The 17762-nt window shown below is 35.2% G+C and overlaps 1 pseudogene; it reads right to left on the bottom strand.

The window, feature by feature from the left end:
* Window positions 1-1757: 1757 nt before the first annotated feature.
* The window catches only part of LOC149577709 (glucose-1-phosphate adenylyltransferase large subunit 1, chloroplastic/amyloplastic pseudogene), an 89757-nt pseudogene continuing 73752 nt past the window's right edge, over window positions 1758-17762 (bottom strand).

Below are 17762 nucleotides of genomic sequence, written 5' to 3'. Positions count from 1 at the left end.
GGAAGATAAAAATGATGAGCTGGAGGCACAGAACACCATGTAGAACATTTATAAGGATGCAACTGATGAAGTTTGTAGGTAAGAACAAGATATGAGGTAGATACATTGTATACTACCTAATCCATTCGAAACCCTAAAATTGGAGAGGGAGAATTGAGCGAAAAAGGAAAATCAAATTTCTATTTAAGGAGTCATAAGTTAATAAAGAAATAGTGAGAGGTGGTCAGGCATGAAAGCATGAAATGCTGAAGGAGGTGCTAAGGAGGAAAGAAAACATAGTTACTCTATTTCAGTAAGAAGACCCCTAATTTGGATGCATTGGTACAATGAGTTAGAAGACTCGAGGAGACGAAGCTTGAGAAGATGACAAGCAGTCAGAGCTGAAGCGATTGAAGCCAAGCATAAGGATTCAACTGAAAGTATGATCTAAAATTTGCAAAGTATGTTGTAAGTTATATCAAATCAAAAGACCATTATTGTTACTTTCTAGCAATTGTAATAGTTAGTTTAAATCCTATGGACTTAGGTTGGTTTGATAGCCATGAGATAAATCCTTTAAAAGGGTGACATTCCAAGTGAATGTTCAAAAGTCCTTTAACTAAGCCCATTCCAAACAATTTGGTGAAATTCTCTAACAAGATCACATTTAACAGTGTTTTGTAAGCCTTTAATAGGGCAGGCTTTTAACAAGGCATCACTTTAGAAGAGTGAGAATCAAGCAGCATTTTACTCGTGGTTTTTCCCAAATTGGGTTTCCACGTAAATCATTGTGTCATGTGTTGATCTTGCATGTTTTATCTTTGCATGTTGATTTACTGTAACTTGCTAATATCGTTATTCAAGTTTGGATGGATGAAAAGTGTATGGATTCATTAAAAGTAGTGAAAAAAGTATTAATAGGGCATTTGGACCTTGAATAACTGATTCACCCCCCCCCCCCCCCCCCCCCCCCACTCTTAGTTATTCTAAAGAATTCTAACACTGTGGCTCCAAATAATAGTAATCATAAGCAAGTTGTGTCTTAGTTAAGGTTAGCTTGTCCACTTTTACCTGCGGCTCATCACCCTCGAAGTGAAGATAGACATTATCCATATGAATTGTTGGCACACTTTGCATTTTATTCTCGCAGTCTCTACATATTTCTAATGGTTTGTGTATATCAACTAGCATATTGTGAATCATACCCACATGACCTTCTCTTTGGCAGAGAATGAGTGAATAACTTCTCCTTGTGAAAAATAATAAAATAGCTTCTCCTTGTGGAAAATAAGAAACTAGCTTCTCCTCATGGAAAATAAGCATGGGAGGGTATTTTTTACCAAAGCAATATTGATCGGACACTTGTGATATGTCATAATGGCTCTAATCTTTTAAGTTGATAATGATAGCCGAATCATGTGATTGAGAGCCAATTTGATGCTTTATGCTTCTCTTATCTAATGCTCTGTTCAAACTTTTAAGGATCTAGAGATCAGATATCATTTGTAACCTGAAGCCTTTAACATGAGACTAGTCTAGAGCTATTAAATGGGTATATAACAGAAGAATTTCCCCTCCATATCTGTTGTGAAAACAGTCCATGCACTTTTTCAGCTGGATGCGCAATATCTCAGAACACGTATGCACTTGTATCATTGCAATACAAATCCTTTGGATTTGTCATTCCACATTGTACTTGTACATTAAACAATTCCGATCCAAAGTTCTATTTTTTATTTTGGATTTACCTAGCAATGACTTGCTGCGTCACTGGGTTTTCAAATAACTAACCCATCCTTGATTGTGTTGTCGAGTTCATGGGACTACGGTGATTCCACGATGAATGTAAAATCCCTTAGTAGTCTTATCAGCCTCTTGTATATTCTCTTCATTATTGATGGTGAAATTCTTCCCAATTCGTGCATTTTTGTCTATAATTTTATTCTTGATACTAGTGTTTTCTCCAATTCGTATAGCAACTCCACCTTCTGCAAGAAGTGATCTTCTTTCATTATCTGTTTCATAGTAATCTACACCAAGCATTACCATATCCCTTAAAGAAACACCAAATTCATGCGAGATTGGAGACTAATGTTTGAGTGTTCGATAGAACAGCTTCTCAAGAAACAACCATGAGAAACAATTGAATCCACGATCTTAGACTGCTGAACTTTATTTGGTGGTATACTCCGAGGTGCTGTATAAATAGGCTTTTCTATATCATAGAAGCTGAACTTAGATGGTTGTGCAGTGAGATCAAGATTTTCTCTTTTGCTAAGGTAGGAATAATTTCTGAGCCAAAGTCATTTGCAGTAGGAAACCGCCATCTTAGAAGATTCAAGAGGATATCCTCTTTAAATACATAGACACCCATTGCTGCAATATAAGGCTTTTTATTTGCACCTTTTGGTGATAAGCCCAAAATAGTTGTGTCCACGCCCATAGCTTGCAGGTCCTTTCCTTTTGGCTTCTTATTAAAGTAGAGGACTCGACCATTATCATCAATTTTTATCAAACCAAAATCAGATGCACGACTATCATCCATAGAGATGCATGAAATGGTAATATCTGCACTGCTACTTCTGTGATTCTAAACAAAGTCCATATAATCTATACGGTATAAGTGATCTACAGATAGGATCAGGACATCTTCAATTTCCTTATTTCTTGCATCCTCAAAAAACCAGTGAAACTAATGCACATCTGTCATACCTTGAAACCAATTTCTTTTCTTTTCTCCAGGTCTTTGAGTAGCAGCCAAGGCCTTTCATATTATACTTATTGCTTATGAAACGAAATATTCTATAGAAATTCCTCAACAAAGCCATCCGCAAAGTTTACTCCATTACCAAAGTTGTATGCCTTTGCAAGGTGTCGATTGAGAGAAGCTGAATTAAATTGAGTAAGAACGTAAACTTTTTTGATTCCACTATCGATACAATTACTCATTGGCACAACAATTAAACAGTATGCACCCCCAATAGGAACCTTTCAAACACAATCATATCTTTCACATGTTGGATGTTGCTCGGCTTCGATTTCAACTTCAAGATAATATTGGGAATCTTTATCTTTATCTCGAACTCGAGTCTGCATGATGAATTTAGCTTTACTGTATAATGAGATAGCCCATTACGAAAAACATGAAAAGTGATTCTCCATCCCAATTCTAATTCCAATTCCAATTCTGCTCCTTTTTGTATATTCAATCAAAAAATTTTGAAGACTAACTCAATTGTTCCTTTTTTTCTAAGTCAGATTATGAACATGAAGCTGAAGAAGCATAATAAATCATATCAAACTAAATCTATAATTCTGAACCAAGGCAATAAACTCTGAATTGTGGCATAGGAACTTTCACATCTGCATTAGAACTTTGATCTTTTTCCTTCATAGAAACATTGCTAAGCAAACTAGAAACAAGTTTGGGAAATTCTTTATGAGAGGCAACTTTAAAAGTTTTAAAATGGTGTACTGAAAGTGCACCTACACATTAAATAAGATTTAAAGATACACTATTCAAAACAAGTAGAGGGTAAAATGTGTAACACATGTCTAGTCATTTCATGTTCTTTACTATTTTACACATTTTTTTAGTGTTCTTTATTTGTTATGGATATAATTAAAAATCTCAAAAATGAATTGCAAGTTTTGTTATATCATACAACTTAGCATCCTTGTGTTCAATTTTGTTTTATCAAAATTGATTTGAAGTGTGATTTGAAGTGTGTTAAATCATACAATTTTTTATCTGTTCATCTAAAACCAAATATTTTTTAATATGCACATACATTCTCCAAAAATTCATATGTACATTTAAATAAAAGAATATAAAATTTATAAAAGAATAACATTCCATAATCTAGATTATATCTTGAACTCTCTTTTATAAAGATTAAAAGGGGCAAATTCTTGCATCAATTAATCTCAACTTCACTTAACAAAAGGAGTTGGACCCTCATATCATGTTCCCATATATCTTGAACCCCCTTATAGTTGAGTTCTTAAAGAAAATAAGAGGAAAATTCTTGCATAAACTTAGTTCAACTCTACATAACAAAAAGAGTTATACACCCATGCCATGTTCTCGTGTATTTTGTGCCCACTTTAATTAATGTTTCCATGTATTTTGTCACGTGTGTTGCATCCACTTTAATCATTCTCATACATATTGTACCCACTTTAATTAGTGTTCCAAATAAAAACAAGTGACAAATTCTTGTGTAATCTTACCTCAATTCACCATTTCTTATTTTCATGTGTTGATCTCAATTCCTAGATCTCCATTCATCAACCTAAATCAAACCTACAACCTTAAAAGTATTTCAATTCCAAATAATTTTTACAAATTTTGTATTGTAGGCCATCCTAGTGCACATTGTGCTACTTTTTTTATATGTTAAATTTTACAGAAGACGTTTATTTATTTTTAAATCATCAATGATAATGTAACAACTACTGAGATGCACATAAAATCTTGATTTGCTAATGCAAATAGAATTAACATTTATTTAACCTTTGCAATTTAGTTTATTCCACCAAGTTGTGCCTAAACACCCACCAATCCTTGACAACAATGCATATGTTACAAATTGAAGTGAATTATTTTAGTCCCTTACTAAATCCTAAAGTCATTCATATGAATAACCCATGAAATTTAGTTTTGGAAAATCAATTAGTTCAACTCCACTTGACAATAAGAGTTAGACATCCATGGCATGTTATTGTTGGAAATGATTGAAATGATCATAAGAAAAGTTGTTGGAATAATATATGGAACTGGTAAAGAATGTCCTCAATCATTGTTTTGTCATTGATGTCAAACTTGCTACTTACAGGGATGACAATTGCTTTAGTGATCCAAATACTATCAATTAGTTGATTGTCAAGGTGGAAGCAATCAATAAGATGGAACTAGAACACCTAGAGAAAGGTTGAAGTTATGATGTTGTAATGAAGTACAAGGATCAGTTAAGCCATTGATGAAAAAGTGTATTGGATGACATACTAAAAGATATAAAGAATGAGCACATTGAAACATATCAAAAGATCTAAGGTTTTAGCTAATTCTTTTGCAAAGCTCAAACTAAGTTCATAAGATAGAAGGATCCGAGCAAGCTAGTAAGAGATGAGCAAATTCCTAGTTAAAGTGCCGAGAAAAACCAAGTGCTGAGCAGAATCAAGTGCCGAGCAGAATCTAGTGCCGAGCAGAATTAAGTGCCGAGCAGAATTAAGTGTCGAGCATAATCAAGTGCCAAGCAGAATCAAGTACTGAGCCGGTATAGGTGCCTAGTAACAGAGAGGTGTCGAGCACCAGTAACTCAATAATGCTGAGTAACACAGAGGTGTCGAGCACCAATAACTCAATAATGCTGAGTAACACAGAGGTGCTGAGCACTAGTAACTCAATAATGTCGAGTAACACAGAGGTTTCGAGCACCAGTAACTCAATAATACCAAGTTGCTGCATTATTTTGGAAATGGAAGATTCGTCAGATCATCTAAGCCAACAAAGTTGTTATCTAGAAATCTTTGAATTAAAAGGAAGATAAGAATGATGAGTTGGTGGCACAGAACACCATGTAGAACATTTTTAAGATACAACTGGAAAAGTTTCTAGAAAAGAACAAGATATGGGGTAGATACATTGTATCCTACCTAATCCATTTTGAAACCCTAAGATTGGAAAAAAAAAATTGAGCGGCAAAACGAAAATCAGACTTCTATATAAGAAGACATAAGTTAATAAAAAAAAGGGGATAGTGAGAGAGAGAGCCGTGGTCAAACATAAAAGCATAAAGTGTTGTAGATTGTGCTAAGGAGAAGAAAGCACATGAACTTTGTTTGGATAGACGATCACAAGGATGATTGCATTGGCAAGATGAGTAAGAAGACTCAAGAAGACGAAGCTTGAGAGAGAGACAAGCAGTCAGAGGTGAAGAGATTGAAGCCAAGTATAAGGATTGAACTGAAAGAGTGATCTAAAATCTGCAAAGTATGTTGTAAGTTATATTAGATCAAAAGACCATTATCGTTACTTTCTAGAAATTGTAATAGTAAGATAAACCCTATAGACTTAGGTTGGTTTAACAGCCATTAGATAAATCCTTTAACAGGGTAACATTCCAAGTGAATGTTCTAAAGACCTTTAACCAGGCCCATTCCTAATAGTTTGGTGAAATCCTCTAACAAGGTCACATTTAACAGTGTGTTGTAAGCCTTTAACAGGGTAGGCTTTTAATAGGGCATCACTTCAGAAGAGTGAGAATCAAGTAGCATGTTACTGGTGGTTTTCCCAAATTGGGTTTCCACATAAATCATTGTGTCATGTGTTGATCTTGAATATTTCATCTTTGCATGTTGATTTACAATAATTTGCTTTTATGACTGATTTAAGTTTGAACAGATAAAAAGGGTATGGATTCATTAAAAAGGTATTAATAGGGCATTTGGACCTTGAATAACTAATTCACCCCCCACCCCCCCTCTCAGTTACTCTAAAAGAATTCTAACAATTGGTATTAGAGCCTGACTGCTGATTCAGTTTAAAGGGACTACTAGCAGAAAAGATCAAAATGCCAAAGAGAGAAGTTCCCAAGCTCAACAAGGACAACTTTGTTGAATGGGAAAGTTTGATGAAGCTACATCTTGGATCCATAGGAAATTAGGCCCAAAATTCAATTGTCGCTGAACATGTAGATCCAACAGGTGTTCCTACTGTTAAAGACATGAAAAACAAGCAAGAACACAACCAGACAATGCTGGAAATTGCATCTGCACTCAGCTATGTTGAATTTGATGATATCAAAGAATGTGACACTGCATTCAAAATGTGGAAATCCCTATCAAACATCTATGGAGGAGATCAAAATGTACAAAGAGCAAAAAGAGAAAGTCTCAGAGGAAAATTTGATGACATGAGAATGGAAGAAAATGAGAATGCTGCTCAGTATGGTGCAAGAATAAAGGAAGTGGTAAGTGCAATAAGATGCTTGAATGGTCAACTGGATGAAGGTACTATTAATAGTAAGTTCTTAAGAACCTTGCTCCCTATCTATGCTATTAGAGAATCAGCAATACAAGAGCTAAGATGTATACTAAGAAATAATCTAAGCTTTGAAGGTATAATAGGTAGACTCACTGCATTTGAGTTATCTAACTTTGACAACTACAAACCTGAAAATGTTGAATCTACTTTTAAGGCCAAGTTATCACTGAAAGATGCCAAATAGGTGAAATCAAGGAAAGGAAGAAAAATGAAGTATGTATCTAGTGAAATTAGCACTAATGAGGAAGATGTGGAACAATTGGAAGCATTGCTCGCTAGAAGATTTCACAAGGGCAAAGGAAAGTTCAAAGGTAAGATGCTTATCATTTGTTTCAATTGCAATGAAGTAGGTCATATTGCTGCAAGGTGTCCACAAAAAAAGGATTCCAAGGAAGGCAACAAATACAAGAACAGAAGAGATGATGACAAGAGAGATTACAAAGAAAAAGGTAAGAAGTGTTATATTGTTGAAGAAAATTTTGATGACAATGATGATGAAGTTGTTTATGTAGCCATGAAGGACCAATCTAATGAAGAAGAAGCCACATCACTGGTGACATGTATAAACAAGAATGACAGATGGATCATAGATAGTGGATGCTCACATCACATGACAGGAGACAAAAGTAAGTTTGTTAACTTTACTCAGTATGATGGAAATAGTGTTAGATTTGGTAATGATGCTCCATGTCAAATCAAAGGAAAGGGTTCCATTAAGCTCACAAAAAAATTTTCATGTGATAATGCATACTATGTTGAAGGATTAAACTACAATTTATTGAGTGTCTCACAATTAGGCAATGTATGTTGCAAAGTGGAATTTGAAAACAAAACTGCAAAAATCTATGACAATGATGGTAAACTGATAGGAAAAGGAGAACAAACAAAGAGTAATTTTTTTTACCTTGATATGGATGATGTTTCTTGTCTACTTGCAAAATTTGATGATGAATGGTTATGGCATAGAAGATTATGTCATGTCAATTTGATAATCTAGTCAACATCATTAGAATGAAGAAAGTCAGAGGTTTACCAAAATTAAAGAAGCCTGATAATATCATATGCAAACAATGTCAGCTAGGAAAGATGACAAAATCAAGTTTCAAAAGCAAAAACTATACATCTAAAGAGATACTTGAGTTAGTTCACACTGACTTATGTGGTCCAATGGAAATACAAAGTTATAGAGGAGATAAATACATAATGTTATTTTTTGATGACTATTCCAGGATGATGACTGTTATGTTCTTAAAACAAAAATTTGATGCTTTTGAAATGTTTAAGTGATATGTGGCTAGAGTTGAAAAAGAAACTGGAAAAAGCTTGAAATGCCTAAGATCAGATAGAGGTGGTGAATTTACATCAAATGAATTCAAGATATTCTATAATGACAATGGAATCAAAAGACAAATGTCAGCTCCCAGAACTCCCCCACAGAATGGAATTGCTGAGAGAAGAAACAAATCTGTAATTGACTATTCCAGAACATTAATGATGGAAAAGAATGTTGCTCTAAAATACTGGAGAGAAGCTATAACGTAGTTGTTCATACACTAAACTGAGTACAAGTCAAGAAAGGTACAAATACAACACCTTTTGAATTATGGTATGGTTACTCACCAAATGTAAAACATTTCTAAGTGTTTAGGTGCAAATGTTTTATCCTTAAAGATGTTAGAAATGGAAAATTTGATGCAAAAATTGATGAAGGTATATTTCTTGGTTACTCCACTAGAAGGCATATAAGTGTTTGAATATTAACACTAACAAAATTGTGGAAAGTGCAAATGTAAATTTTGATGAGCACACAGAAGTCCAAGCTAAAATACCAAAGAAAATGGAAGAATATAGAACCTTTGTATATTCTTATGAAGGAATGACTACTGATGAGGATGATGTCAATCAAATTGAAAATCAACAACAAGTGTCAGTTTCAGCCGATTCACAACCAGTGAATGTCGAGTTGCATTCAGAAGTCGAGTTACAGAATGAAGAAAATGCACAATCTCGTTCTAAAGATAGTACACATAATGAACAACCTGAAAATTAAGTGCATAGTGATCCTGAATCCGAAAGATCAAACATGGAAACAAGGACAGAGCCAAGATTATCCAAATATGTAAAAAGACATCATCCTGCTGAATAAATAATTGGTGACAAAGGTGCAAGACCAATGACAAGGAACAAACTAAAACATGAATCATGTCTGATTAGCTAATTTGAACCCAAGACAGTACATGGTGCATTACAAGATGATGACTAGTATAAAGCTATGGAAGAAGAAATTGATCAAATAAGGAAAAATAAAACCTGGAGTTTGGTTCCTAGACCAACTGACAAGAATGTGATTGGCACCAAATGGGTATTCAGAAACAAACTAGATGAGAATGGTGAGATTACTAGAAACAAAGCTAGACTAGTATGTAAGGGTTATGCTCAAGAAGAAGGAATAGACTATGGAGAAACATTTTCTCCTATTGCTAGAATGGAAGGAGTAAGAACTTTACTTGCATATGCTACCTACAAAGATTTTAAAGTCTATCAGATGGATGTAAAATCTGCCTTCTTAAATGGTATACTAGAAGAAGAAGTCTACATTGAACAACCAGAAGGATTTGTTGATGAAAACAATAGGGATATGGTGTGTAAGTTACACAAAGCACTCTATGGCTTGAAACAAGCTCCTAGAGCATGGTATGAGAGACTTCACAAGTATCTAATGCAAATTGGATTTGAAAGAACTGATGATAACAGTAACATGTACATCAAAGCTGAAGAAGGTAAAGACATTATTGTATCTAAAATTTTTGTGGATGACATAGTATTTGGTGGTAAGGAAGTACTTTGCAAAGGCTTTCTTGACAAAATGAAAGATGAATTTGAGATGTCTATGTTTGGAGAAATCAAATTTTTTGTTGGATTGCAAGTACATCAACTCAAACATGGAATATTTATTACACAATCAAAATATGTCAAAGAAATTCTTAAAATATTTGGATTGGAGGAATCCAAACCAGTCAGCACACCAATGGCCACAAGAAATAAGCTATCCAAAAATGATGAGTCAGCTGAAGTCGATCAAACAATGTACAGATCCATGATTGGAAAACTACAATATATTGTACATAGTAGACTAGACATAGCATTAGCAGTTGGAATAGTGGCTAGGTTCTCTGTTAATCCTAAAGAAAATCATCTCATAGCAGTAAAAAGAATAATGAGATATCTCAAAGGGACTGATGACTTTGGTTTATACTACAAAAAGAATGGAAAATTTGAACTTAATGCATATACAGATGCAGACTGGGGAGGAAACATTGATGACAGAAAAAGAAAAAGTGGAGGTGCATTATTTCTAGGCAAAAGGCTGGTTACCTGGACTAGCAAGAAACAAACATGTATATCCCAGTCCACTACAGAATTAGAATATGTGGCAGCTGCAGTCAATTGTATAAACATTGTATGGCTCACACATTTATTGAATTCAATGAAAGAAGAAGTAACAAAATTGGTGATATTGTATTGTGATAATAAAAGTGCTATAAACATATCCTAAAATCCTGTGATGCATGCAAAAACCAAGCATATTGTAATCAAGTATCATTATGTCAGAGAACTGGTAGAAGACAAACAAGTGAAATTGGAATACATTCACACAAAGGAACAAACTACAGATATCTTCACCAAACCATTGCCAAAGGATGCCTATGAATATCTTAGAGGCAAGTTGGGGGTTATACCCCTAAGTCAAGCAGTTTAAGGCAACAAGGAAGCTGCCTTGCATCAACAGGAATAAATCATTGAAATATTAACAGGTTGATGCAAAGGATGACAGCAGGAATAGAAACTCCAAATCAGTCACAAGCATGGTGACAGAGGGAGAAAAATAAAAAGAAGCCAAAGCTTATATTTTGCATGATAAAGATGCTACATCTTTGGCATTTATGTCAAAGAGGGAGAAATATGCAGAAAACTGATCAATGGAAAGAAAGAGGGAGATATATGAGATCAGTACTAAAAATGCAACAAGCAAATATATACAATCTTGGTGGTAACTGAATTGATTACTCTAAATTGATTACTTGATGAGTTTGGTTTGCCATCAATGCCAAAGAGGGAGATTGTTGGAAATGATTGAAATGACCATAAGAAAAGTTGTTGGAATAATATATGGAACTGGTAAAGAATGTCCTCAATCATTGTTTTGTCATTGATGTCAAACTTGCTACTTGCAAGGATGACAATTGCTTTAGTGATCCAAATACTATCGATTAGTTGATTGTCAAGGTGGAGGCAATCAATAAGATGTAACTAGAACACCTAGAGAAAGGTTGAAGTTATGATGTTGTAATGAAGTACAAGGATCAGTTAACCCATTCATGAAACAATGTATTGGATGACATACTAAAAGATACAAAGAAAGAGCACACTAAAACATATCAAAAGATCTAAGGTTTTAGCTAAGTCTTTTGCAAAGCTCAAACTAAGTTCATTAGAGAGAAGGAGCCGAGCAAGCTAGTAAGAGCCAAGAAAATTCTTAGTTAAAGTGCCAAGCAAAACCAAGTGTCGAGCAGAATCAAGTGCCGAGCAGAATTAAGTGCCGAGCAGAATCAAGTACTGAGTAGGTATAGGTGCCAAGTAACACAGAGGTGCTGAGCACCAGTAACTCAATAATGTCGAGTAACACAGAGGTGCCGAGAACTAGTAACTCAATAATGCCGAGTAACACAGGGGTGTCGAGCACCAGTAACTCAATAATGCTGAGTAACACAGAAGTGTCGAGCACCAGTAACTCAATAATATCGAGTTGTTGCATTATTTTGGAAATCGAAGATTCATCAAATCTAAGCCAACAAATTTGTTATCTAGAAATCTATGAATTAAAAGGAAGATAAGAATGATGAGTTGGTGGCATAGAACACCATGCAGAACATTTTTAAGATACAACTAGAAAAGTTTCTAGAAGAGAACAAGATATGGGGTAGATACATTGTATCCTACCTAATCCATTTTGAAACCCTAAGATTGGAAAAGAAAAATTGAGCGGAAAAGGGAAAATCAGACTTCTATATAAGAAGACATAAGTTAATAAAAAAAGGGGATAGTGAGAGAGAGAGAGAGATTCGTGGTCAAGCATAAAAGCATAAAGTGGTGTAGAATGTGCTAAGGAGAAGAAAGCACAGGAACTCTATTTGGATAGACGACCACAAGGATGATTGCATTGGCAAGATGAGTAAGAAGACTAAAGAAGATGAAGCTTGAGATGGAGACAATTAGTCAGAGATAAAGAGATTGAAGCCAAGTATAAGGATTGAACTGAAAGAGTGATCTGAAATCTGCAAAGTATGTTGTAAGTTATATCAGATCAAAAGACCATTATCGTTACTTTCTAGCAATTGTAACAATAAGATAAATCCTATGGACTTAGGTTGGTTTAACAACCATTAGATAAATCATTTAATAGGGTAACATTCCAAGTGAATGTTCTAAAGACCTTTAACCAGGCCCATTCCTAACAGTTTCGTGAAATCCTCTAACAAGGTCACATTTAATAGTGTGTTGTAAGCCTTTAAAAGGGCAGGCTTTTAACAGGGCATCGCTTCAGAAGAGTTAGAATCAAGTAGCATGTTACTGGTGGTTTTTCCCAAATTGAGTTTCCACGTAAATCATTGTGTCATGTGTTGATCTTGAATGTTTTATCTTTGCATGTTGATTTACAATAATTTTCTTATATGACTCATTTAAGTTTGAACAGATAAAAAAGGTATGGATTCATTAAAAATGTATTAATAGGGCATTTGGATCTTGAATAACTGATTCAACCCCCCCCCCCCCCTCTTAGTTATTCTAAAAGAATTCTAACAGTTATCATATACCTTGAACCCCCTTTTTAAGGGTTCTAAAAGAAAATAAGGGGCAATCGTGTAAATTTAGCTCAACTCCACATTTATAAAAAAAAAAGAGTTATATGCCCACGCCATGTTCTCGTGTATTTGAAGAATTTGAGCAATACAAATCCACAAAACTCGAAGAAGACCTGCATGTAAGAAGCTATCACATAGAAGAAAAGACAAAGAAGAAGCAAGGGTTTTTCTTTGAGAATATACAAATTATATTATCATATTAAAAGAATGAGAGATATTTACAAAAGATCAATCATTATAGAAGGAGATCAAAAAATCTAAAAGGGAAACCCTAAGAGCTAAATTTGTGGAAAATCCCTACTCCAAAAAGAGATAGCAAGAAAAGAAGGAAGGAAAAATCACTAAGACCCCCTAAGGACAACGTCATTCACCCCAAGCATAGAAAGTAGTTGAAGATACCGCGGGGTTGCAAAAAGTTTAGTGAAGATGTCTGCAACCTTCTTAGTAGTGGGAATGTACTCCAAGCTCAAAGAGCCATCCTAAATCAAATGCCTAATGAAGTGCATGTGAAGATCAATGTGCTTGGTACGCTAATGCTCAATTGGGTTGTAGGAAATGTGTATAGCACTTTGATTGTCATATCAAAGAAAGGTGGGACTATTAGGAGGAAATCCAAACTCTGTCATCAACTATTGAAGCCATAAAAACTCTTGAATAACTAACATAATTTCCTTGTACTCTGAATTTTTATATGATAATGTCTGAGCATGTTGGTTCTTGCAAGACCATGTGATAGGACCAGAAAAAAGGTAGAAAACAAATCCAGAAGTAGACTTGCAATCATCAATATCACCAGCCCAATCTGAGTCTATGTAACCAACAATGTGAGGATCCCCTAATGTGTAGTGAATGTCATAACATGTAGTACCCCTAATTCACCTCAAGATATGTTTGGAATCTTTCCAATGACTCTCATGCGGATCATGGGAGAATCGAGACATAAGTCCAACTGGAAAGGAAATATCACGATGTGTGTGCTTCAGGTACAACAAACTACCCACAAGTTGTCTATATAAAGTGGAATCCATTGTAGGAGTAGTGCAAGTGGTAGATAAAACCACACCTAACTAAAAAGCTATGGGAACAGGTTTGCAATCAAGCATGTTGAATCTTTGAAGCATATTAAGAGCATACTTCTATTGGAGTATAGCTATCACATCTGAAGACTAAACAAGTTGTAGGCCTAAAAAAAAGTGCAGAACTCCAAAGTTTTTTTAATCTCAAACTGCTCTCACAAAGCTCGGTGAATGCTCTAGATCATGGAGGATGAACTACCTATAATGATGAGATCATCTACATAAAGCACAAGTATCGATAAGTCATCCCCATGATGTTGAATGTAAATTGTAGGATCAGAATGACACTGATTGAACTTTGAAGCAAGTAAGAAGGAATTCATATTCTCATTCCAAGCCCAAGGGGCTTGTTTGAGACAATATAAAGACCTCTAAAGCCTGCATACCAAATAAGAGTTCTACACAAAACCAAGAGGCTACTCCATATAGGTCTCCTCATGTATGTTTCCATGCAAAAAGGCACTCTTTACATCCATCTAAAAATTTGTCCATCCCTATGAAGTTGCAAGAGAGAGCAAAAGGTTAATAGAATTCATCTTGGCAACAAGAGCAAATGTCTCAGATTAATCAATACCCTCAACCTGTGAAAATCCCTTTGCAACAAGACATGCCTTGTACGTGTCAATAGAACCATCTACAACATACTTGGTATGGTCACTGACACCAAACTAACTTTCTTCCTTTTAAAAGAGGACAAAGATCCCATGTGTGGTTCTTAATCAAACAAGAGTACTCCTCATCCATAGCCCTATCCCACTCTAAGTGTTCTTTCATCTGTGAAAAACTCTATGGATCATCTAAAATGACATGACTCAATAGTCCAATACCAAAAGTCTAAGTATGAGAGTGACAAAAATTTGAAGGATCACCTGCCATAGGTCTTGTTGCATCAACAGTACCATGAGCTTACTTAGGCACTCACTGAACAATTGATGGAGGTGGTGAAGGGGGTTCAATATCAAGATCTTCCTTAGAGGTTGCATAATCATGTGGAGGAGTAAAGGAAGTACTAGGTAGTGAGGGAGAGTCTAGTGATCGAGGCTCCATCTAAGGATATGCTCATCAAATTGAACATCTCATTGAAACAAGACATCTCTAGAATCATGTTCAAACAACATGTATGCCTTCACATCCTCACAGTAGACAACAAAGATGAGTGATCGACTCTTTCACTGCATGTCTTTTCATTGAGCATTTGAGATAAATGCCCAAGCCTCACTACCAAAAATGTGGAATGTAGAAACATCAAGCTTGACATGAGTCCAAGCCTCCTTAGGATTCAAGTGTCGTAATGCCTTGTGAGACACCCAATTATGCATATAGTTGGCATAATTGATAGCCTTATCCCAAAATAAAGAACTCATAGCTCAAGATTGTATCATACAATTGGCTATCTCCTGTAATGTCCTATTCTTTCTCTCTGCAACCCGATTCTACTAAGAGATATGGGGAACTATGAATTGATGTTGTAAACCATTATCAATACAAAAATCTCTAAAATATTGATTCACATATTCCCTAACATTGTTAGTGTGTATATGCCCATCAGAAAGACTAGACTTCTTCTCCACAAATGTCTTAAAGATTTCAAATGAATCAAAGACATGAGACTTGTACTTCAAAAATTACATCCATGTGCATCTGGAGAAGTCATCTACGAAGGTAAGCACATATCAAGCACTAGAAAAGGATGGAGTAGGTAATGGCATAAGATCACTATGTATCAACTCCAATGGTACCTTAGTACGTGTGTATCTACCTAATGGAAATGGATCTCTGTGATGGTTTCCAAGTGCACAATCTTGACAAATACTGTCAGTACAAGAGATATGAGGTAGCCCAATCACTAGATCCTATGTGCTCATCTTTTATAGATATATGTAGTTGACATGGCCAAAACACTCATGCCAAAGCTCGCTCATTATGTCTGCTTGAGCAATAAGAGAAATAACTATAGAGTCAGAGCTCTCAAAGCCATTAAACTGATATAAGTGAGACTGAAGATCAACACTCCCAATAGGAAAAACCAAGTGAGGATCATGGACAGCTTGAATTATCACTTCATGTGTTGAGAACTCAATTGTCTTACTAGAGTTGGAACAAAAAATCTGAAAGATAGAAAAGAGGTTCATCAAAATGGCCAGAGCCAAGAGAGCATCCTGTAGTGAACCACCCTCTAAAGAGATGGTTCATGAACCTAAAACTAAAAGTTGTGTAGAGTCAGAAACTATGATTTTTGTAGTAACAGTCTAAGAAAGAAAGGTAACCAAATCAGGTGAGTGTTTCATAAGGTGAGAAGCACTTGAATCAAGAATTCAAGTAGTTGCAGAAGAAAATGCTCATGTAGAAAAAGCACATCCTTTCCCTAAAGGAAGTGTTGGCTTTAGAGAAGCAATACAATGTTGTTTCATGGCCTCCTCTACCTCAAGATGTTTTCAACACCTGGAAATTGGATGTCTTTCCTTGCCACAAAAAATTGCAAGGATTGCTTGTATATTTCTTAGTCTTGGAGCAAGACTCACCAAACTTAGAAGATTTACACATTGGAGTGGGTTTCCAAGCATCTAATTTAGGAGTAATCTTGGAGGAACTCTCATCACATGTTGAATCTCTCTTGGGCTTCAATTTCTACTTTAGGTTCCCTATAGATGTTTGAGCAACCAATGCATGTGTCTTTGAACCTGTGATAGTATCCAACTATGTAAGCTTGAACTACTCTCTAGAAAATCAATTATAAAAGACCTCAAAAGTGGGCATGATAAATCTAGGACCCAAGGCATCCATAGTGGAATAGAAGGTAGAAGAGAAAATCTAAAAGTTTCCTCAAAAATTTCATAGAATCAGATAGATGCACTCCTTGTTTGGCTTCTCTTTCTTGCATCCCTATAAAAAATTTCTCTATTGTTTGAGCCTCATGAGAAAGTCCTCAATAAAGGGAAAAGTATCTAGTACAAGAGAAGTAAGCTCTGCCTCAATTTGAAGTGCTTTGAACTCATTGATGGTACCAAACAAGTCCTTGAACTTGTCCCACATTTCTTAAGGAATGGAACACTCATCAAGATGAAATTGTAAGTTGTCTGAAAAACTCAAATAAAAAATAGACCTATTGCTTCATCCATCTTATTCTTGTGCTGCAAAGTTTGATATTGACTTCAAAATACTGATTGCATTGTATCTAAACAAGACCACAAACACTTTCAACAGAGAAGTTGTTACATAGCATATTTCCATGTGTGATAGTTATGTGGGTTTACAAGTACTAGATGAGAAGAGCTCTTGACCATTGTTTTAAGATTTTTTTTTTTGAAGTTTTTTTATATACTAATATTGTAATAGAAAATAATGAAAAAATGCCCCCACAATGCAAAAAATCAAAGCCCAACTTGTAGAAGGAATGTGTATACAAGAATAGAGGAAAAAGACTTTAGTTGAGTATTGCAAATACCAAGTAAAAAATAGTGGTGAAATGATAGATAATCTGGAAAGTTCTCGAGAAGAGATTTCCAACACTTCTTTCAAATGAAAAAATGGAGCTAAAAAAAGCATGTTATGCCCCCTGGAAGATAAAAGGAATCATCTGACTTTGAGCCAAAAAATAGGTTAAACTAGAAAAATAATCCAAAAAATACTTTCACTATCATCTTCGTCTCTGAATCAGCTTTCTAACCCTTCTTTCAAATCCAAAAAACACCTCTATATGCTCAAGTTAGAGAGAAAAGACTTGTAGGGCCTCTA

Source organism: Cupressus sempervirens, chromosome 1, assembly GCF_028749045.1.
Source record: "Cupressus sempervirens isolate cs-2001-9-10 chromosome 1, ASM2874904v1, whole genome shotgun sequence".
Taxonomy (NCBI): Eukaryota; Viridiplantae; Streptophyta; class Pinopsida; order Cupressales; family Cupressaceae; genus Cupressus; species Cupressus sempervirens.
Note: the sequence above shows the minus strand (reverse complement) of the source record. Positions and strands in the feature narration are given on the sequence as shown.